General features: G+C 42.5%; 1 protein-coding gene across 3 annotated transcripts in view; it reads right to left on the bottom strand.

The window, feature by feature from the left end:
* Positions 1-23,471, bottom strand: part of LOC137324151 (muscarinic acetylcholine receptor M3-like) — a 164,420-nt gene that overhangs the window by 60,469 nt on the left and 80,480 nt on the right. For all 3 annotated transcript variants that reach the window (XM_067988290.1, XM_067988292.1, XM_067988291.1), the window contains one exon: positions 13,572-13,678. The gene's annotated coding sequence lies outside the window, so the exon portion shown is untranslated. The remainder of the gene's footprint in view (positions 1-13,571; positions 13,679-23,471) is intronic.

Raw genomic sequence — 23,471 nt, 5'->3', positions numbered from 1 at the left:
GAGCTTCAGGATTTACATTTTTTCTTTTTAATCTCTGAAATCTGTATTTTGCTAAGCTCTTATTCTAACTGTCTTGAGCTGCGGTAATTTAATAATTCACCGGCAGTTTCAGTATTAACCTGAGAAAAGGCTATTTGGCCCAGTGAAGCTCATGGCTGGTAGCACTGCAATTCATCCTGCCTAAACATCCAGCAGCATTTGGAAAGTCTCTAATGTCTTTGACTCCACTACTTTGCCGGGTAGATTATTCCAAATGTTTATCAACCTTTGAGTAAAGAATTTTTACTTCAATAATATCTGTTTAAAAATTACCTTTCATAACTAATACAAAGTTATGTCTTCTGGTCCTGCTAGTCTGCTTTACCTTGAAGTAAGGAGTCTTACAACACCAGGTTATAGTCCAACAGCTTTATTTAAAATCACAAGCTTTCAGAGGCTTCCTCCTTCGTCAGGTCACCTGACGAAGGAGGAAGCCTCTGAAAGCTTGTGATTTTAAATAAAGCTGTTGGACTATAACCTGGTGTTGTAAGACTCCTTACATTTGTCCACCCCAGTCCATCACCGGCATCTCCACATCTTACCTTGAAGCAGTACTATGCTGGGCTCGCCTTATCTACACGTGCATTGAAATGGCCCAGGACTCACATTGGCAAATTGGGGCCAGCCTGATGTTTGGCCTGCCAGACCCACGCTCACTGCTCGGCCAGAGTTAAAATCAGGGCTGAAGAACTCTGTTTCCTCTCACCATGGCAACCTTGCATATATATTATCATTTCACATGTTTGAGGTACTTGCCAAGCAATCTTAACCTGATAAGGTTCAGTGTAAGGTAAGGACAGAAGCAGAGGCAGGCCATTCTCTGCTAAAGCTAGTTAGCTCCAGACAGCATGGAGGGGTGATTTTAAACCCCAAAAACGGATGGCTTAGGGGCAGGTGGGAGTTGAAAACAGTTATTTTTTGGGTCGCGACCACAACCCAGCTTTATTTCCAGGTTTAATGTCGGCAAGTAAAAGTACAGGCTTCCCACTGGGAATGCCGAGTCCAAAAATTTTGCGGTTGCAACCCAAAAAAACAACTATTTTCAACTCCCACCCACCCCCAACCCACCCGTTTTTGGGGTTTAAAATCACCCCTCCATGTGTGTATTGCCACACAAACAGGCCTTCATGTCTACAACAACAACTTGCATTTATATAGCATCTTTAACGTAGTAAAATGTCCCAAGGCGCTTCACAGGAGCATTATCAAACAAAATTTGACACTGAGTCACATAAGGAGATATTAGGACAGATGAGGTAGATTTTATGGAACGTCCGAAAGGAGGAGAGAGAGGTAGAGAGGCGGAGAGGTTTAGGGAGGGAATTCCAGAGCTTAGGGCCTAGGCAATGGCTGCGATGGAAATTGGGGATGCGCAAGAGGCCAAAACTGGAGGAGCGCAAAGATCTCGGAGAAATTCTTTCTGAAGCATCTGATATGGCTCCATCTTAACTTTGAGTACATTAGTGCAGCTACAATTTCATATGAACAAACGAGTACAGAAATATTCTGTAATGTGATGCAGGACTGAGCCCGGGTCTGTCACACCTGGCTTTGCTTTATAGTCCAGAGATGACAGTTAGCGGTTACAAACGCTTACGTGCTTATATTACATTCCTCTCTCTGTGACTTTAACGGAGACGTCAACCTGTCTATTTTAAAGGGTTAATCCCTTCATTAAAATATCAGAGACGAGAATTTAATAGAAACATATTAAGTATTCACAGGTTAACATCACGCATGTAATTTCCAGACGTACATCTCTTATTTGTAACACAGAGAATCATTAAGTGATTCTGAAGAGGATTAAATCACTGCGGCTTATGAGAGCTCTGCATAACAACTATCAGCAAAATATGTTCCATGTGGCAAATCTATGTAGTGATAGGCAAAGAACTGTTGGTAAATGATTCATGCAGCCTTGGTCCATTGTCAGCTGTCCTTCAGGTTGCAGTGGTATAATGATTGCAATAATGAGAATGTTATCACACACAGACAAATTTGTGCTATAAGGTGCTGTTCTCTTCTGAAATGAAATCCGTTTGAAATCAATACAGGAAAACGTGACGGTACAATTCCTACAGCCGAACGGTGAAAATGAATTACGCTTTCAAATATTACAGGTGTTATAATTTATCGCTGCCCACAACAGATTAATCTAAGCGAGTGGCAGATATAATATTATCCGTGTGAGGTGATTGTTAAAAAGACATTTGACTGTGGCAGGCTCCTATTCACATTCGCCACTTCTGGGACCCTCCAGTCTATTAACATCACTTTGCCAACAGCTGTGGCTGTCACTGTTCTCAGTGGTTGCATTAATTACTCGGAAAGCTCGACAGTCAAACTGGAAAGAGCTACAAAAGGAGACAGTCCGTTAAAACAGACATTGTCACCCTTCACTTGCACATGTCAAGCCTGGTTTTAAGTCCCTACATCTCTCCTTCCCACCCCCAAAAAAAAGAGATTGCTCAGGAATTACAGTTAGAAAAATAATCAATCTTAATCACTATTCACATCTAATCAGGGTACCTAACCATCACAGGAAGGCCACAAGAAAGAAAGATCTTGCATTTATACAGCAACTTTCATAACCTCAGGACGTCCCAAAGTGTTTTATAGCCAATTACATACTTTTGAAGTGTAGTAACTGTTGTAATGTAGGAAACGTGGCAGCCAATTTGTGCACAGCAAGGTCCCATAAAAAGCAATGAGATAATGACCAGATAATCTGTTTTAGTGATGTTGGTTGAAGGATAAATATTGGCCAGGACACCAGGGAGAACTCCCCTGCTCTTCTTCAATTAGTGCCTTGGGATCTTTTACGCCCAACTGAGGCGGCAGACGGGGCCTCAGTTTCACGTCTCATCCGATAGACTGCACCTCTGACAGTGCAGCACTCCCTCAGTACTGCACTGGAGTGTCAGCCCAGATTTTTAGCGCTCAAGTCCCTGGAGTGGGACTTGAACCCACAACCTTCTGACTCAGAGGCGAGAGTGCCACGGCTGACAAGAAACCATGGGCAGAACTTTCATGAGAAGGATGACCGGGCGGCCGATCCACTACTGCCAGTCTTGCCCCTCACTGAAGTTGAAAGTTCCTCCCCATGTTGCAAACAAGGTAATAGAACCCAACAGCCATAATTTCCCAACTTCAGGCTGCCAGTGGGAATCCTTGCCTGCAGACAGCACATATCAGTCAGACAATCACGCTCGAATTTCTGATTCATATTTCCGACAACAAGGCTCCCCACCAGAAGTGCAAAAATTAGAAAAATGACTCTTAATTTTTCAAGAACCACAATTCTGATCAGTTGAATCAATTCTACGTTCAAATTCCACTGAAGATAATTCAAGCTTGTTTCGGATACCCTTGTGAGACGCACTAACCTATGATTGGCATCAGGCAACCATCTGCTTCCTCTGCGAGTGGCAAAGGAGAATTCCTTGCAAGTCTTACATTCTTGATAGAATATAAGTGCTAAATGGACAGCATCTTTTTGTTTTTAGGAGAAAGGTTTCCCGAAGTCGCTGTTCGGGAGACGCTGGTAAGATTACAATATATCGTCAGTATTAACTCTCTTACTTATCTGACTGCTCCAGTATACTCATTCACTCTGTTGAAAATAGATGCCACAGTGTGGTGACAGAATCGTTAAACAGATATCTAACAAAAGATGCAGGATTATAAACACTCCACTGGGTGATTGGCCATATAATACATGGATCACACAAGCACAAAAAATGTTTCTCTTTTTACTGTTTTTCCTTTGTCACTTATCTCCCCTCCTCTCCTGAACCCATTGACATTTTGCTGCGATACAACTTCTGAGCTCCATCTTTACCCAAGTCCCACATACACATTCCAGTTGGGTTAACGGACAGCGATCAGGACCAGGAGGTCTGCCCAACTTTTCACTCCCCAACCCAGGAGTGCAGAGACCAATCGTTGTACCCCCATCACTGGCCGGGCTGAGGTCAACCCATTCAACACAGACCAAAGATCAAACCTGGGACCCATTTGGCCTGCGTGGTTCACCGTATAATCCTACTGAGCCATCAGGGGAGCTTTGAATGTGTTTCTTTGACATTATTGATGGCGGAGGCATCAAAACATGCTCTCTAGCAAATAATCTCACACAAGAACATCATGTACACATCAGTGTTATTGTTGTCCTTTTGTTCGAAGTTTAATATTTTGGTGCATGTTTCCTTTCACTCAGGTGAATGGGCACCTGTAAAATATTAAAAAGGCTCACACGTACATATTCTAAACCTTTTCATTTTAAATTGTTCATTGTTAAAGATCAAATCATGCACCAATCATTGTCTAGAGAATAACTCAGTGAAAGTATCCAGATACAATGATCTTTTAATTGTATGGACGACCCACGAATGCAGCTCATGAATAATTGAATTCCTCCTTTCTAAATAGACCAGGGCTTTGCCTCAGTGCTACAGTCTGGTTGGAACATTTGATGACAACCAGCTCTGTTGCTCTTTTCAGTGAACATTCAATCTTGAAAACTGACCTAACTTGTCCTGTCTAACATTGCAATTTCATGTTTTGATGACTCTTTTCACACAGGTTTGAATCGGAGTGAAGTGAACTTCATAAGGGCTGCATAAGTTAACAGTTTTAGTCACTCCACACTTAGAAGAATCACCATGTTTTTCTACGTTAAAAGGTGCTACATAAATGCAAGTTGTTGTTATTCACACCTAAAAGAACCATCGCACAGTCAAAACAGAACTCTTTAGACTTGAAGTGAAATTAAGGGACTCTATTTAAAAGAAGGAACTTGCATTTATAAAGCACCTTATAAGGTCCTCAGGATGACCCGAAGCAATTCACAGCAATGAATTACAGCCACTGTGGTTGGGTGGGCAAAAGGCAATGCCTTATACCAAGATGCAAAGGAAGAACAGTAGGTGGTGGGACAATTCATGCTGTTGCTGATGTGGGGGTGATAGGGGTTGTCACTCACTGCACTCTCATTGATAGCCATAGGGACTACATGGAGAAATGGTATGGAACATTGTAAGATTTATTATAATATGTTTAATCTTCCTAATTTCAATGTGACATCCTTAAAAAAGCACATGATTTTAAAAATTTTATTTAGTAAAAATACTTGTTACGTTGCACTCTCAATTCTGTTGATCCCAGCATAATCAGAGGCCGTTTGAAATATTGTCAGATGCATTGGGCATTATTGTATTTGATAGCGACTGCATATTATTGGATAAATAATGGCAGGCTGTGGGGCTGGAAAGGGGATGGAAGGGAATGAGCAGGAATATGCTGTAGCATGTTCCCCTGAAGGTGAAAAATGATCACTGCTTCTGTTCCCACGTTGTGAAATGCAAAAGCATTTTACAGTAGTCTGTGTTTGCTCTTAATGGTTTTCCCACCAAATGAAAAAGGACTGCATTTTCAAACTGTGCTGTTTCAGATCAAACAGTTCCTAACCAGTCTCCTGTAGGCAATCCAGATTACCATACATGCCTCCCACTGATGCATAGATCTTTGTTCTTTTTTCTCTGAAATGAAGGATCAATGTATTATTCACTACTTATAATGAAAGACCATAGATCAATCACTTCCTCCAGGATATCCTGCACAAGACACTGTTAACAATCAATCTGCGACCAAATATGACTAGAAAGTGATGTGTTTCAGGCGGTGAGGGCTTTATATCTGTAGTCAGGATTTTCCAAAGAATGTGCATAATTTGAGTTGAGTTTGGAAACAGTTAACCACCTGGTGTTAAAAGGATGAGCATCCACACCACTGGCAAAGGAAGCAGGAAATCACATTGTTCAGAAAACTGAAGCCTGAACATTACTGAGGAACCCTTACTTCAGACGTATGCTGCTATGAACTACACTGCTTATTTTTAGCTTAGATCTCATGAAACCTCAAAAAGATGGTATACCATGTGTCAACAAGAAAACCAACCTGCATTTATGCAATGCAGAAAGGTGTCCCAAGGGTAATCAGACAAAAATGGATGTCAGGCCATAGAATATAGTTGAGCAGCCACAGCATTGGATATTAGGAGATGTGACCAACAAGAGATATTAGGAGGGGTGACCAAAAGCTTGGTCAAAGAGGTGGTTTTGTATGGAGGATCTTAAAGGAGGGGAGGGAGGTGGATAGGCAGAAAGGTTTAGGGAGGGAATTCCAGAGCATGGGGCCTAAACAGCTGAGGGCATGGCTGCCAATGTTGGGGTGAAAGGAGGGGGGATGCACAATACAACAGAGTCAGAGGAACACGGATGGTTATAAGCCTGGAGGAGGTTCCAGAGATAGGTCGGGGTGAAGCCATGAAGGGATTTAAATGCGAGGAAGTGATTTTTAAACTGGAGGCATTGGGGGACCAGGAACCAATATAGGCAAGGACGGGGTGATGGGTGAGTGGGACTTGGTGCAGGATAGGATGCAGGCAGCAGAGTTTTGGATGAGTTGAAGTTTATGGAGGGTACAGGATGGGATGCTGGCCAAAAGAGCATTGGCATAGTCAAGTCCGGAGGTCTATACACAGAATTTCAAAATCCACATGTGCCAAAATCACACAATCCCCTTTCAGCAAAGCACAGTCATCCAGAGTGTTTAATTTCTTTGCAGATCTCTACGTAAATCAGGTGGCAAATACCCGGAAGTGGAACTGCCATTCTTTGCGACTAAATTTAATTTAAATGCTTTTGAGTATAAGACAAGGTTGAAATATGGAAAACTGACATTTGGGTTGGGTTAATAATTTAGATTGCTGAACCCTGAAGATGGTGTCATTTCTGTTTGATGCTGGTGGTTAAAATTTTCTTTTTATTTTGTTTGTAAATACAGTTAAAATGTTCCTGAGAAGTAGTTGGCATAGTTTCTTCATTGCTTTGTAAACATTTGGCACAATTATGTAATTTCCATTGAAAAGTACTTTGCGTGCATGCTTATCAAAGTTGTGTTATTTACCCTCTGTCTGCAAAGCAGTAATGACTTTCACTTTAAGACCATTTTTTTAATGCTCATCAAGGTGAGGGACAGTGGTCCTGGGGAATGGACCATTTCCAATTCAGGTATTCTGTGTCAGCATTGAACATGCCTAGGTTACATACAGTGCAGTCAGATGCAGAGTAAAGTTGCGTTCTCTCTGCCCCTTAATTGCCTTTGCAATTGTAGCTCTAACCAAAGATAGAGCACACTTCTTGGCACAATGGTGGGACACAAATGCACAGGACTTGAAAAAACGGCCGTGCATATCAACACTTTGTCCATGCGTGTACATATTTCATAAGTTCTTTTTAAACATACAAGCCAAACAAAACACAAAGGCAATCTCAGCAGAGTCCCACCTACTGTAGCAGGATGTTTTTTTTTTCTATTTTCCACACCAATCATCTTTAGGCTAATTAATGCCAGTTTTATCCAGAGATTTGAACACGAGTTCAAATCCCACCGTGACAGTTTGAGAACTTGAATTCAGTTTGAAAACAAAATCTGGAAATAAAAAGTAGATCAGCCCTCATACCGTCGGACTCGAGGTCCACCCACTCCACCGCCAAGCAAAGTCAGTGGAAATGAAAATCAGAAGAGATATAAAATGGGCTGCCGATTCACGATTGCCCATTTTACACTCTCGTCCAAAGTCAAAATGATGCCCCTTGAGTGTAGAGATACATGTTTACCACTATCCATTGGATACTCAACCCCATATAATTATTCTAGCTAAGTTGAACACCAGCGAGCGTGAAGGTTGAACACAATGAACAGGCAGCAAATTGGGCAGCCCTCACCAGATCTCCTGGATGTCAGATGTAGATGATGAAGTATCAGGAAATCAGACCCCCTCCCCCCAACCAGGCACTAAGAATCGGATTCCTCCCACATTCTAGCTGCATGAAAAAGACTGTTTTCATTGAATTTACAACATGAAAGTAGAATTAACAGTAGCTCTAACCAAAGATAGGAGCTGTACACTCACTTCTTGGCATAATGGTGGGACACAAATGCACAAGACTTGAAAAAACAGCCGAGCACATCAACACTTTGTCCATGCGTGCACATATTTCATAAGTTCTTTTTAAACATACAAGCCAAACAAAACACAAATGGTCTGAATTGTACTAAATGTAGGATTTGTGAATAATGACCCTGCTTGTCTTACTGAGCCTATATTGCTGCTTTTGTATTGTTGATGAATGGCTTTTGGCAGATGTGACTCCCGGGCTCGTTGACATCGTCTCTGGTAGGGAGTCTCACACCACTTAAGCTCTACGCCGGGTGTACATAACTCCAGCTCCATATAAAGCCATGCTCTTGCTGTCATATTTTACTCGCTGGTGAGCTGGCACTGGGCATACGTATCTGTATGCAGGCACAGCGCCCCTTTGTCACTGGGCTTGGTGCCACATGCCATCTGGCAGTATAACTCTGGTCTGATGGCTGAACAGCACACTCTATGGGTATTCTTTGAGAGCAGTGTCTGTAAGACAATGGTGCCTCAGCTGTGACTTATGATGCAGTAGAGTAATATAGCTCTTATTAAGCTATTGGTATTAAACAAGCCATTCTTAGTGTGGTTTGAAACCTGCCAGGAGTTTTAAACTACAGACAGTTTAATGAACGTAGCCAGAGCCTAGGTGTGAACAAGTGCTTTAGTGTAGGATGGCGTGCACCTCTGATCACTTCTCTTTCTAATTGTTCGTGAGGTAGATTATCACCATCACCACTTGTAGGCAGTAATCTGGCAGAGAGGATTGCTCATCCTTTGGAGAACATGCCCGATTTTTGTTCTGTTGAATTCAATAGATCGCAAATCAGACAGGTGCTACAAAGAACAGGCGATCTGCTCGCTAAGATTTCCGCCCAGCTGTTGAAGACAAAAATCTACGCACGCATCTCGCAGCTGATTACATACAGCGACTTATCTTTATCCAGATTACGACCTATTCCAAAATACATTCATTTCATATTATTTATCAATGTCCTAAAAGATGTTTTAATCAGGGTTATTTTAGTGAAACTGATGAAAATAATTTTTTGAAAGAGGGCTGAGTTTCCCTTGGGTAAGTTTATTTTAAGATTCTATGATGTTTTAGTAAAGAGTGCATATTTGATCATTTTCTGATACTGAGGTACTGATCTCTAAGATGATACTGGTATCTTGGGACTTTTTTCCACAGTTACAAAGGGTTCAAATGAAGATGCTCTCAAATGAAGGCCGGATTTCGGTCTTGTTGGAGCTATGACCCTGCCATAACCTCAGTCTATTTTCCTAGTCAGGGATCATGAAGCATGCAGGGCAGGACCCTTGTGGGATCCCTGCCACTGAGAGGGAGCCCACCAGTGCTGTGCAGGAAAATTCTGGCTGTGCTGCAGCACCTGAAGAGGCGGAGGGAATTTAAAGAGGGTGGAACAGCCCTAAAAAAAAAAGCTAGTGTATGGGGCCTATATGAGAGGAGAGGAGCCCACTACTAGGAGGCCACTGGCTTCTGGGCTTACCGCCGCTACCTCAAGGTCTATCGCCACCCATCTCCTGGCGGTCCCTGAAGTGGGTGGAAACAGCGGTGGTAAGCAGGAAATGGGGTGACTGTCCAGGCCCCACCTCCCCACCGGCATTTATATCTGGTGGGAGGGGAAGAGGTGGCCAGTGGCCATCCCAGTGGAGGTGGAGGGAGGAAAATTGAGGCCGGAGCAGGAAAGCAGGAATAGAACTTGTTGTCCAATTTTTCCTTTTTTGCCGATTTCAGGGGTTATAGTTGAGGAAAATCGATCCTCAAGTGTTTCTGGGGATCATTCTAAAATTTGTATAAAAAGGTAGTTGATGTAATGTAGCATCGCTTGGGGCTAGTTGGGGTTCTGGAGTAAGACCGGGATGTTTAGCTGCCAGGATGGAGCTGTGTCGACCTAGCTTGTCCTTCTAAGGCTACACGCTGTTATTTCGTACACCTATATCTACTGCCATTGACTATTTTGGTACTTTTGAAACCAAAGAATGACAATCTTATATTTCTCTGCTGGAGTAATATACAACAATACACTATGTTAAAGTCCTCTGCGGAATGGACAGATGAAAGATTTATCCATTTATGTTTGGAAACTTCTAAATTTAAAAATAGCATGGAACAGAAATGCACACACATTTGAGATGTTACTAAATATTAGCAATGGAATATGCAGAGGGTTTATTTGGAGCAAACGCAGCAGAATGCTCTTACTCACTCACACAATAGATGGTTATCCAGTGTCCAACATTTATGCCGTGGTAATTGCACTATTTCCTAGAAAAATGGGCACTGCCACATTGTGCACACAATGCATCCCATCTCCCGTTCAGTTACTGACATCTTTTTTTACGACAAATCTTAAACTCCAGTGAGAACATGTGTCTTCCCAAACTGAAGTAGGGACATTCAACAGACAACATCCTTCAGGACAGCTGTTCCTGAAATCAATTCCAGTGTCCATGTTACCAAAAATATACAATTTATTGCTTACTGTCTCTTAGTATCATTGTTAAGAGCAGGAAGCCTTGGTGACCTGTCTGTGCAGAATACTTTTGCTTCAACTCATGTTTATTGTCTTCCAGCTTGCCTTAAATCATGGTACTTCCATATTATGGAGCTCATTACAAGACCAGCATCTTTATTTAAAAGCATTTACTAAAACTCTTGGACCAAACACATGGAGGTCAATAATACAATGGCAGGCATCCCACATCTACATTATTGGATGTGGAGGCCCAAGGCCTGCAAAGTACCCAAGATGTCCAGTGTGTCTCAATGCAGCCAGCCAACAAGAGGGGCACTGAGGGAATGTGCACAAACTGTCCGCAAGGCTCATTAATCTTCCAGAAAAATAATTAAATTAAAGGAACAAGTGCTGAAGGGGAGGCCCTAATTTAAAAAAAATTAAATTCCTTCTCCCGTGACCTTTGCTGTCCCCGTGCTATCTCTGCCCTGACTCCCTCCCCCAGAACAGAACAACTTGGCTGCAGTCTGTGATGGGCAGCCAGCAATCCTGGTCCCCAAAATTCTGGCCTCCATTACCCCAGTGCTCCCACCATCACAACTGACATGGCCAGAGCATCAATGGCACCGCAGGAGGGGAGTTTGCATCATCAACACCATCATGCAGCAAAGTAAGTCTTGCTGAAACACATCAATGTGCAACAAACAGTCCCTCTGGTGTAATAATGAGTCTCTGCTGTGGCTGTCTTCCCTCCTACTGATAAAAAAAGGTAATCTTTAAGTCCAGGGAGAGGCAGCTTTAATTTAATTAGGTTTTCATTTGTAACTCAGCAATCTTTCTGATCCTCCTCTGTATTTCAGCATGCACCATAGAGTCTGGATTATAAATGTCTATAAATCATTGAAATATTTGCACCTTTGTATAAGTGAACTAAAAATACTACTCGCATTTACATTGCACCTTATTATCTCGAGATATCTGAAAGTGCTTCGCATAATGAATTTAGTTTTGAAATTGAGTGACTGTTATTGAGTAGACAAATGTACCAGCCACAGTGTATCAACAATGTCACGCAAATAGCAAGGAGTTGAATAATCAGTTGATTAAGGGAATCGTATTGGCTCCGATACTGGGAAAACTCCCTGCCCTTTCTCAAACTGTGCCATGGAGTTTTTAATGCCCGTTTGAAGCACTGAAACAGGCAGAAAGGATCTACTCCTAACGTCTTAACTCACAAGTACAGGACATCATGTGCACAGGGCCTATATCTTGGTTTTTATTAATCCATTTTTGAGATAAGGTGGGAAAGTATAATTAAAATAATTATGTTAATGGTGATTTTTGTTCCACTAGTACATGTCCAGGATAAGCACAGAATTGAGTAGCAGAGAGTCAAAAGCTAGACTCTCTATCCATTAAAGAGTCAAAAAACCATAGGCAGATGATTAAAATTATCAATTTTATGCAGCAAATTTGACAGGTTGGCATAATTACACAGGAATTTTTTTTTTGCTGCAGTGTGTTACGAAGATTAAAATTATACCATTGCCAAAGGGTTTCTCAGTTCAGATGAATGATAGAACAGTATAAATCTAGTTATTATTAATAGAAAAGCTTGCTTTTCTAAACTACCACGACAATATTTCCAAATCAGTACCATGTTTAGTTGGGTTTTGCCTTTGGGTACTAAAGATTTCCACTTGTCTGCAGCCTGTGTGCCAAGTTGAAGCACTAATGATGGTGCCTATGAAGACGCACAGGGTACAGAATGTTCCAGCCTCCCAGCTAATGGAGGGGGGGTCCTACAAACTTAAATATCTGTAAATGATGTAAAATGTCAAATCCAGTCCAGAATGATGGAGTGAAAGTCTGCTCACGTTATTGGCTTTAAGAATTCTGAGTGAACTGAATTTAGACAGTCGTAGCCTTGCTCTTAGTGAGCAGAGACCAACAATGCAAAACTTCTAATAGAGGGACTGCAAAAATACCTGATGATGCAAACGCCATACCAGTGTAATATATGTGCTTTGACACTTGGATTAAGGTAAATTGTTGGGACGGTGTACAAAGTGCTCCGCTTAGTTGGCGGCACTTTCACTTCGGAGTCAGAAGGTTTTGGGTTCAAGCCCCAAACCAGGACATAATCCGCGTGGCCTACCAGACTGCTGGGGAACTCGGGTTGCCAACCCTCCAGGATTGTCCTAGACTCTCCAGGAATTAAAAAGATTAATCTCCTGGACACTGCTGCGAGCAAACCCTGGAGAAAAACCATAGGAGCATTAAAAAAAAGTGATTTCTTTTCATTTTCTTTGAGCGCTTTTGTTTATTAGTTAGATAAATATTGAAGATGGCAACAAAGGCTGTTTGACTGGGCGGGTGTCTGGAAGAGGGAGATCATGTGATGAGACCTCCAGGAATACATCCAACCAGAGTCGGCAACCCTTTGGAGATGGTTCCTTCGGGGTTCAGGCGGTGGCTTCCTGCCACCTGACATTCCAATCCCGCCCTTCGGCCGGCTGCACCAGTTATGGGCGCAAGACTGATCGAGAGTATGTAGACGAGGCCCAGGAGTTAAAATCGTTCAGGCCTCGCACTGTTGAGGTCGTGACGGTTCTCACCACCTGCCCGAGTTAACATTTGGGATGTTGATGTCATTGTGCGTGGTGAATATCAATGAAAACTCATTCAGACTGTGGAGATGCTGAGATCATAGTAAAACTTTGAATCATTTTATCATTAAATTTACACAGATTTTGCTGATTTTTTTTTTGGAACACTTATAGTAAACTTGACATCACTATCTTATCAAAAGCGAAGAGGGGGTCATTTTAACCTAACCCACCGGGCAAAAAATGGGCAGGTGCGGGTCAGATGCCCATTTAACAACCCGCCCAATTTTACTCTCCACTGACTTCAATTTCCCCCACCACCCATCAGACCAAGTTAAATTCACCCCTAAAGTCCCATTATAATCAAACAAGGGCATATTATAGAAACTCCAGAACAACAACATTCCTCTCTGTGGACTGGACTAGGCTGGCTGAAGAAAATGACAAGGAACTTACCAACAATTTGATTGACAAGTTGTGCTACATCAAGCTGCAGTGACATAACCGAGACCTGGAACATCCATTATATATCGAGCTGTCTGACATGATATTTCTTATAGAAGCTGGAAAAAAAAAGAAAATATATCATTATTTGATTTAGCATGTCATTTATAACTAGAACAACAGTCTCGAAGATACCATTTCAATATTAGCATGCAAACACAACACTTTTACATCATATTCCCCTGTGCAGAATTTTATTGCCTTCATCAAAATAGCAGACACAGGAATATTATTTGAATGCATTAAGTATTTGCATTATATCAGTAACATTGATTTCTCGGCTAAAATGTTTTAAGATAATTTATGTCCTCTATATACTTGATAGCATGGGTTTAGAATTGCCATGAATACATTTGAAAACCAATTAATGCGTGATGTGAGAAAAATTGACTGCTAAATGTCCTTTGACAAAATAATATTAGTTTCTTCACTGTAGAACTAATTTTTGGGTATACAAGCATACTGTTTGTTTTCTATTTGATTGAAGAAAAAATGTGCAAAGAGAAACATTTAATGAATGCAGTGAGTAATTTTGTGCTTTAAATCGGCAAACTTCTCTACCTGCAAATATTAGTTGTCTAAGGGTGTATTGAAACAAGGGAGTAATTTTACTAAAGTATGTTCCTAGCACCCGGGGCACAAATCAGAAATTGGATAAAGGGTGCCCCATGATTTTCCAGTCGTCAATTTGAAAAGCTAGAAAATCATGCGAAATACATACCTCTATTCTTGACATGTCCTCCAGACTCTGTATTAGGAGCAAGTTCTTTGTAAAATTACCCCTTACAAGTTTTGGGTTGATGTGAAGCATTTTCGTTTTCACATCGACACGAAACTTGTGTGGTATAAAAAGGTCTGTCCTGAGTCTCGAGCCCCCTCCACTATCATGTCAGCTGGGGCCCAGATTCCAGACTCAGACTGCATGGACATTGTAACTGCAGTGTTGATGTGAAGCAAAACCACTGCACAACAATGCTATAGTTTAGTGGTGCAAATGCATCCTATTCTCCACACAATGGGGTAGATTTTCATCTGATTCTGTTCATCGGGTGCACCTACATCATGCCTAGCATTATTAATGTGTGCTGTATTTAGAAAAATGTGAAAAGATTTTGATATCAGTGCATAAGTATGCGACAGATTGGATACAGGGATTGGACTAAAAATTCTCCAAGAACTTGACACTTTTCATTCCCCATTTTGAGATTATAACTTTTCTGTTAACATCAAAATTAAGGGTACAGTTCACCCAAAGGAATGCTTTAGATGAACAGAAAACATTCTCTTTGGTAAGTCTGAAGAAACCAGAAGATCTGCTATCCTGCTAATACCCAGCTTTCTGTTTTAGGATCCAGTAGAAGAGTAGGAGATTGTTACAAGTTTACAGTCTTGCCTTAGATATACTCTCAAGTACAGCTATTCACTCCTATCAGCGGTCTGAGCAGCTTATGTTTATGGGTGTGCCTGGTCTTAATTAGCCACGCCCGCAACTCAAGAGCAGACATCAGGAGCTTCTTAGTCGAGTTACTGTGCATCTTGATCTGATCTCAGTACCCCATGATGCAGGGAACTGGCACCTAATGGTCATCAGCACTAAGAGTGCCAAAATCCCATTATCCACCCCGGACGCTATTTGCTACCTCAATATTCCCTTCCTCCAATAATTTACAGGCTTTAAAATACAAACTTGTAGTCTAATGACTATTTCTTGATTCCGCTCATTTGCTCTCGTCTTTTCAACCATGGTAATATAGGTAAGGACTCTTACAACACCAGGTTATAGTCCAATTGTTTTATTTGAAAATCACAAGCTTTCGGAGGCTTTCTCCTTCGTCAGGTGAGCGAGTGTGGGATTCCATGGAAGGTTACTGCATTTATATTCAGAGAACAATACCTGGTGATTACAGATAATCTTTCCAACTGCCCGTTGTCAAGGCAATCAAAGTGTTCAGACAGAGTGATGTTACCTACAGGACCACCGAATACACAAACGGCCAGAACACAAAACAGAGAGAGAGAGGGAGAGAAACATCCGAACACCTCGCTAAGGCCATCCCCACACCTCCACTACTCGCCTTCAAACAGCCACCCAACCTCAAACAGACCATCGTTCGCAGCAAATTAACCAGCTTTCAGGAGAACAGCGTCCACGACACCACACAACCCTGCCACGGCAACCTCTGCAAGACATGCCAGATCATCGACACAGACACCACCATCACACGAGAGGACACCACCCACCAGGTACATGGTTCATACTCCTGTGACTCGGCCAACGTTGTCTACCTCATACGTTGCAGGAAAGGATGCCCCGGAGCACGGTACATTGGCGAGACCATGCAGACACTGTGACAACGGATGAACGGACACCGCGCAACAATCGCCAGACAGGAGGGTTCCCTCCCAGTCGGGGAACACTTTAGCAGTCAAGGACATTCAGCCACCGACCTTCGGGTAAGCGTTCTCCAAGGCGGCCTTCGAGACACACGACAACGCAAAATCGTCAAACAGAAATGGATAGCCAAGTTCCGCACCCATGAGGATGGCCTCAACCGAGATCTTGGGTTCATGTCACGCTACACGTAACCCCACCAGCGAAAAAAAGTTATCTGTTTTTAACACAACGGGTCATTCTCTGTCTTTCTCTTCCTTTCGGATGTTTCTCTCCATCTCTCTCTCTGTTTTGTGTTCTGGCCGTTTGTGTATTCGGTGGTCCTGTAGGTAACATCACTCTGTCTGAACACTTTGATTGCCTTGACAACGGGCAGTTGGAAAGATTATCTGTAATCACCAGGTATTGTTCTCTGAATATAAATGCGGTAACCTTCCATGGAATCCCACACTCGCTTACCTGACGAAGGAGAAAGCCTCCGAAAGCTTGTGATTTTCAAATAAAACAATTGGACTATAACCTGGTGTTGTAAGATTCCTTACATTTGTCAACCCCAGTCCATCACCGGCATCTCCACATCATGGTAATATAGTGCACTATTATCCTACACTATGGACCGCGACCTTTCATCTAGATTTCTCAATTGGAAACTACAGACTCCCTGATATTCCCGTGAGGGTTGTCCTGATCTCCTGCAATAACTTCAATGGGTGATTGGCAAAACCGCTGTAGAAATAGCATAAATGTCTAGTTCTCGTGTGGTTCCACTGATCTCCCAAAGTTACAGCAAGAGATCAGGAGAACTCCTGTAGAAATTTAAGGCCAGAAAGTATTTTGCCTTTCTTACTTCTAATTTTTTTTTAAAAAAACAAATATTGATGGATAGCCAAAGAGTGTCATGTGTACGAACAAAAGCCGCCTTGTTTCAACTTTTCTGAATTTGGTTTTACAATTTGCAATTCAGGCTGAAGGACAAATGGGAAAACCTCGTGCCCAGGATAGTCAATTAATTCAGTGAGTTTTAAAAAAAGATTTTAAACCTTTCAGTCCACAGGATTGTTGTCTCAAACTTCAGGGGTTGGTTAGTGATTGTTCCCACTGGGCCCATAATCAAATGAGTTTTTGAAGAGTACTTGCTGAAGAACTGCTAATGAAAATATAAAATCTCTTCTTGGACTTGCACACAATTCCCCAAATAATTTGTAGCAAAAATAGTCCAAGAACACTGATGACCTAAGACAATTTATATTCCCACAAGCATTTTGTTTCTTGTATCTTCACATCGAATGAATGCCACGGGATGATTGTCAATCTTAAGTGCGTCTTGCAAATAATGTCGATGGAATTCCCATGGGATTTATTGTGAGAATTCAAACAACATGGTTCCTTTTTTTCCACAGTTCAAAAAGGTTTCCATTCGGAAATGACTCCCGCTTAGAATAGCACAGACAATAGAGACGATTTTCACCCCCGGCGGGAAGCTGGTGGGAGCAGAGAGCAATCCCAGTTGGAGTTGGAGGCCTGGCAGATTTTAACTGCCGCCGTGGTCAGACGCTTGGCCGTATCTGGCGGAAAGCGGCAGCTCGATGAAAATCGGGCGGCCTGGAACTCACCTGCCGACATCGGAACAAGGCCGCCAGCAGCAAAGTAAGACCAGGAGGAGGGGGTGTTTGCAGGATCTCGCGGCTGGGTAGGGGTGTGCCCGGGGCAACAGAGGCCCAGACTTTCCTTGTGGGGCCTGGAAGAGGACTCCTGCCCCTCCAAGGTCTACTAAGGAAGATTTTTTATTAAAAACTTAGCTTAGCGGGCCTCGCTGGTTTCCCAACAGGTTTACTTAGAGGGCTGACCACAGCGGGCACTCTGTTCAGGAGCCGGTTAAAATTCCATCGGGGTCCCATGTACACTACGGGACCCCAGTTTTTATTTATTAATGAGACTCCCGCTGGCCTCATTACACATTAAGGTACAAGGTGTTCATACAGATCCAATTTGTCAAAGCTTTCTTGCCCTGTCTAATTATTGCTTGTTGACATATAATGTTTCAAGCTGTAAGATAATATTAGGTTTGATAATAGACAAGAACGCCAAACATATTCCTTCAAGCGAGAGCGGACCTGTTTCTGGCTGGGGCGGAGATCACCTTGTACAAAAGGTAGGTAATGTTCGACATTCATTAGGGCCATGTTCCGATAGCCTAAGGAGTGGGAGGGGTGGTCGAAGAGGAATTGGCCTGGGTTTTCGCCTCACCCAGGAGATCACGTGGTTTTGGGTGGGGATGGGAGTGTATGTATTGTGAGTCACAAGGTATCACAATTGTGTGGGACAAGCTGGATGGACCTAAGGATCTTTTCCAGTCCGTCATTGTTCGTATGATATATGTATGTTAAAACCCAGTAGAGCATATTGATCCTATATAATACCATTGTCAGTGAAAAAGTCATTGTTGCTGTTTTCAAGTGAAAAATTCTAAATAGTAAAAACATTTAAGGATTGCTGGAGTCATCATCGAACTATGTGATTGTATGAAATCGGAGGCTTACTCCAATATGAATTTTTGAAGTTCTTGTGTGGGGCCGGGACCACATTAATGAGACATCTGTCATCACTCATAATAACTAGCTGGTTACCAAACCTATCATGCTGACCACACAACTGGGATGAGGCAATAAAACAGAAAAGTCCGCCCTCTGGTCACCTAAGTGAGCACGCTCCACGTGTGAGGCTAAAGATTGGCACCAGGCTATTTGGCCGTGGAGTGCATCATAGTGGAGATGCAAGTTCATTCTTCTGTAACAATGATTCTGGATGAAGCATTAAATGCTTTGTTGCATGGCATCATAACCATGAAAGCTTCATCATCTTTTATTCTCTCTCTATCCCCAACAACATTTTTGTATGTGAAACTGATGCAATGGCAAATTAGTCAACACTGCACTAGAATTTTTATACACCTAAGACAGATGTTGCTAATACTGAGATATATATTTCTGCAGAGAAACCATCCATATCCGACAATATCTAATTTTTTTTATTCGTGCATGGGATGTGGGCGTCGCCGGCAAGGCCAGCATTTATTGCCCATCCCTAATTGCCCTTGAGAAGGTGGTGGTGAGCCGCTGCCTTGAATCGCTGCAGTCCGTGTGGTGAAGGTTCCAGGATTTTGACCCAGTGACGAAGAAGATATATTTCCAAGTCGGGATGGTGTGTGACTTGGAGGGGAACGTGCAGGTGGTGTTGTGCTCATGTGCCTGCTGCCCTTGTCTTTCTAGGTGGTAGAGGTCGCGGGTTTGGGAGGTGCTGTCGAAGAAGCCTTGGCGAGTTGCTGCAGTGCATCCTGTAGATGGTACTCACTGCAGCCATGGTGCGCCGGTGGTGAAGGGAGTGAATGTTTAGGGTGGTGGATGGGGTGCCAATCAAGCGAGCTGCTTTGTCCTGGATGGTGTCGAGCTTCTTGAGTGTTGTTGGAGCTGCACTCATCCAGGCAAGTGGAGAGTATTCCATCACACTCCTGCCTTGTGCCTTGCAGATGGTGGAAAGGCTTTGGGGAGTCAGGACGTGAGTCACTTGCTACAGAATACCCAGCCTCTGACCTGCTCTTGTAGCCACAGAATTTATATGGTTGCTTCAGTTAAGTTTCCAGTCAACAGTGACCCCCAGGATGTTGATGGTGGGGGATTCAGCGATGGTAATGCCATTGAATGTCAAGGGGAGGTGGTTAGATTTTCTCTTGTTGGAGATGGTCATTGCCAGGCACTTGTCTGGCATGAATGTTACTTGCCACTTATCAGCTCAAGCCTGGATGTTGTCCAGGTCTGGCTGCATGCAGGCACGGACTGCTTCATTATCTGAGGGGTTGAAAATGGAACTGAACACTGTGCAATCATCAGCGAACATCCCCATTTCTGACCTTATGATGGAGGGAAGGTCATTGATGAAGCAGCTGAAGATGGTTGGGCCTAGGACACTGCCCTGAGAAACTCCTGCAGCAATGTCCTGGGGCTGAGATGATTGGCCTTCAACAACCACTACCATCTTCCTTTGTGCTAGGTATGGCTCCAGCCACTGGAGAGTTTTCCCCCTGATTCCCATTGACTTTAATTAACTGTATGAATGCACAGGATAGCATCCATTGATTTTGAACGACATACAAAGAACATTTCCGACACAGCTTACGCAGAGTAGAAGTTTGAGGGTTTCTTGAAAATTTTCTCTCCTCCTCCTCTCCTGGAGGCACTGCTCAATACCGGGTACCAGTAGCCCTCTGGTATCTCACTCAAGTCACCATTATTCATCTGCAAGCACGGTTAGTGAGTGTTCACAGTCTATTCAACTGTGGGAGCAATGCAGCTAAGCTTACCTAACATCCACACTATACTTGCAGGAAGATAGCGATCACAAGTGACAACCTGGTTGATTTTCCTTCACCTAACGCAAGGGCGTTGAGGTTAACAGTAGTGTTTGTTCTACCTTAGCTGAATTCAGCCAACTAGGCAGTAGCCAGGGAATACACTTAGGTCTTCCTGGTCTCTATGGTCTCATACAAACTGTATAGTCTTGTTGAGGCTTTTACAGTGATGTGATTTGAGTGTTAGCAGGTGTGAATTGGCTTGAATATGGTTTCTATTACCCTCTCACCAGTGTATACTCTTTATTTCCTAAGAGGTAGGTGTGTGCATGTAGTGGTGTATGTGGTACATGCATATCTGTGGTGCATGCGTGTGGTGGTGTGTGCGATGCATGCGTGTGGTGGTGTGTGCGATGCATGCGTGTGGTGGTGTGTGTGGGTTGAGCGGAGGGAGAAGATGCAGGGCTGAAATAATTTCTCCTAAAGTTTTCCAAGGAATTTATAAAACCTGAAAAATGAGAGAACAACATTTCTTTTCAAAATGGTTCCAAAACAATTATCCATCAGGAGACTGTGTGAGAAAGAGGAGCTGCTGTGATTTCCCCGAGTACAGGGACTCAAACTAATTGGACTTAGAGCCTGGGTATGCAATTAGCAGCTGATGTGAGCAGAACTCAAGAGTCCCACAGTTTCAAAGCAAGCAGTCACAAGAGTCACATAATAAATTTATGTACCATCCCTTTTTAATTTTATACATTAAATTTAAAACAAAATATAAACCCAATTCAATGTTTTCTTCTTCATTTTTACACCCAGTATCAGTATCAAACATCCTGGGTACAAATGAGTTTGAAGGAAGGGAAAGCTCCCTATACTCTGTTCAACTAAAATACACTAATTGCAACTTCAGAAGAGCATCCCATGCTGTGCTGGTATGGATTTTTCATTGCATTTTTTGTCTGGGCTGGATTTGAATCCAGGTCTCAGAAGTGAAAAAACAGTGTGCTGATCCACTCTATAGCCTAATGGTCTTTCCTTGCTCATTTTACTTTATTGACTAGCAAAATGGTCCTTTCCATTCTCAGTCTAATTCCTAATAGGTGCTGAGACTGGAACAGATCATAGTTTACAATAATAATCCCTTTTATACAGAGGAAATTTCTCAGATTCTGAAACTGCCAAACAAGAAAGGAACATAATCTTTTGTTTTATTTTTTATGTTTCTATTAAGTAGACAGTTGACTCATTCAAGTCTTTGAGCAGTGACTCTATTTGCTCTCTTCAGATAAATACAGTTTTGAAGATTTTACCTTTCATGACATTGCTTGGCATATGGACAATGCCCAGGTGCCAAATAACTCGCTCCAGACTGTAGCAACAGTTCTGCACCAAGATAAAAAGAGAAGCTATCAAGATTACAATTCCTATCTTTCCTCTCTCTCTCTTCCCCCTCTTAGGTTATCCTGCACCACACACCATTTTCTGCCCAAGAGGACATGCAGGAGACCAATTCCCAGGACTCTACAAAGGCCACTTATGGAATCAGGCACTCGGGCGTGCAAGCGTGGTGTGGATTGAATCCTTATCTGCTTTTCCTTATGTGGGAAGCACATTTCCTGTGCTAAGATCCAGAAATCACTGTGTGGGGAATTCTGGATGCACACTTGAAGTCCATCATTTTGCAGCACAGCACATTGGTATACAAGCACACAGTGTCACCAGACTATCCCAAGATTAACCTGTTTGTTAAAAATTTGGGGAATATAAACATGTTCCAAGGCTCCATACAATATTATTTCAAGAACTGGCACTAAATATTTATTAAAAAAAGATTCTCTCTGTCTTTGTTAAAGGGCAGGTTTGAAAGCCAGGACGGTCAGTGTTTGAAATTTGTGCTTCATTTATGGAGGCGTGACTTTCAGTGCTTGTTACACCAAGTCGTGTTTGCAGAAGCTTGACTCCATTCAACTCTCAGTGGTTAGTTGGCAGATTGAAACTGAGTCAAAGACGGAGCAACCTAGGCCTACTGAATACTGATGGCAGTCAGATCTCAAAGGTGTGAAAATTTTAAGATCAGTCATTTAAGGCTGGCATAAACCCATGTTCCAGACCAACTGTTGTGTTGCAGTTAGCTTGAAGTGTTTATCTATGTAGTAAGAACATGTTGATTTGCTGTTGCTTAGCATTTGTTTGAAGGGTATCATGGACTTATAAAGCATCTGAACAGTTGTGCTATACTGACTAGATTTACGTCTTGAGAGTTCTGGGCATGAAACCATGAATCTGTCGAGTTGTTGCCAGATATCAAAGGGCATCTTTAGAATGATTGACTTATGGAAGACACAGTGAGGCTGGGTTTTTGGTTCAGCTAATCTTCTAATTGGCGTGCATTGCCTCTTCCCTCAGTCACAATATTGCCAAGATTGTTCCATTATTATTATTATTACAGCTTTAGTGCACTTGTTCCTTTTGTGATTACAATTATGAGCTGACTCATCTAATCCATAGTGCATGTGGTAACTGCTACCTAATAATAATTTTATAAACCAGATTGAAAATGCAAAGCAGGCGTGTGTTAATTGGAGCTGCTATTCTTGGTGTACTTAACTGATTCTGCAATCAGACCTCCACAGCACTGCGTGGCCTTGAATGTTGTATTGGAAAAGTGAAGCATTAAAGTAATTTGAAAAGTGTCTGTGAGAAAACCGCGCTTTGCTGCGCAAGTTGTTTGAAGGAAGGTCATCGTCTGCCTGGGAACATGAACAAACGAGCGCAAGGTGCGTTCCTGAATGGAGCCTTCAAACAGAATTACCAATTCACATTCTGCGCAAGCAGCGTGTTATTTATTGTGGTGGGACGAAGATCAAGAGTGGAGTTGAACTGGCACAGAAATGCATTTCAGAGAGTGCTGCATTCATCAGTTACACAGGCCTTTAATGGATCTCGGTGTCAAACAGCGAATCCAGCAGAGGTGAAGTGAACTTCTTGACATCAGAGGACAAATTGTGCTTTACAGTTTTATCCTACAGTATGTTGACTTTTTATGCCATCACAAGGAAGTGAAAGTCACTTAACTATGTTGCTCTGGCTAACTGTTGGCAGGAAATTCCTTTTC

This window comes from Heptranchias perlo, chromosome 8 (assembly GCF_035084215.1).
Source record: "Heptranchias perlo isolate sHepPer1 chromosome 8, sHepPer1.hap1, whole genome shotgun sequence".
Taxonomy (NCBI): Eukaryota; Metazoa; Chordata; class Chondrichthyes; order Hexanchiformes; family Hexanchidae; genus Heptranchias; species Heptranchias perlo.
Note: the sequence above shows the minus strand (reverse complement) of the source record. Positions and strands in the feature narration are given on the sequence as shown.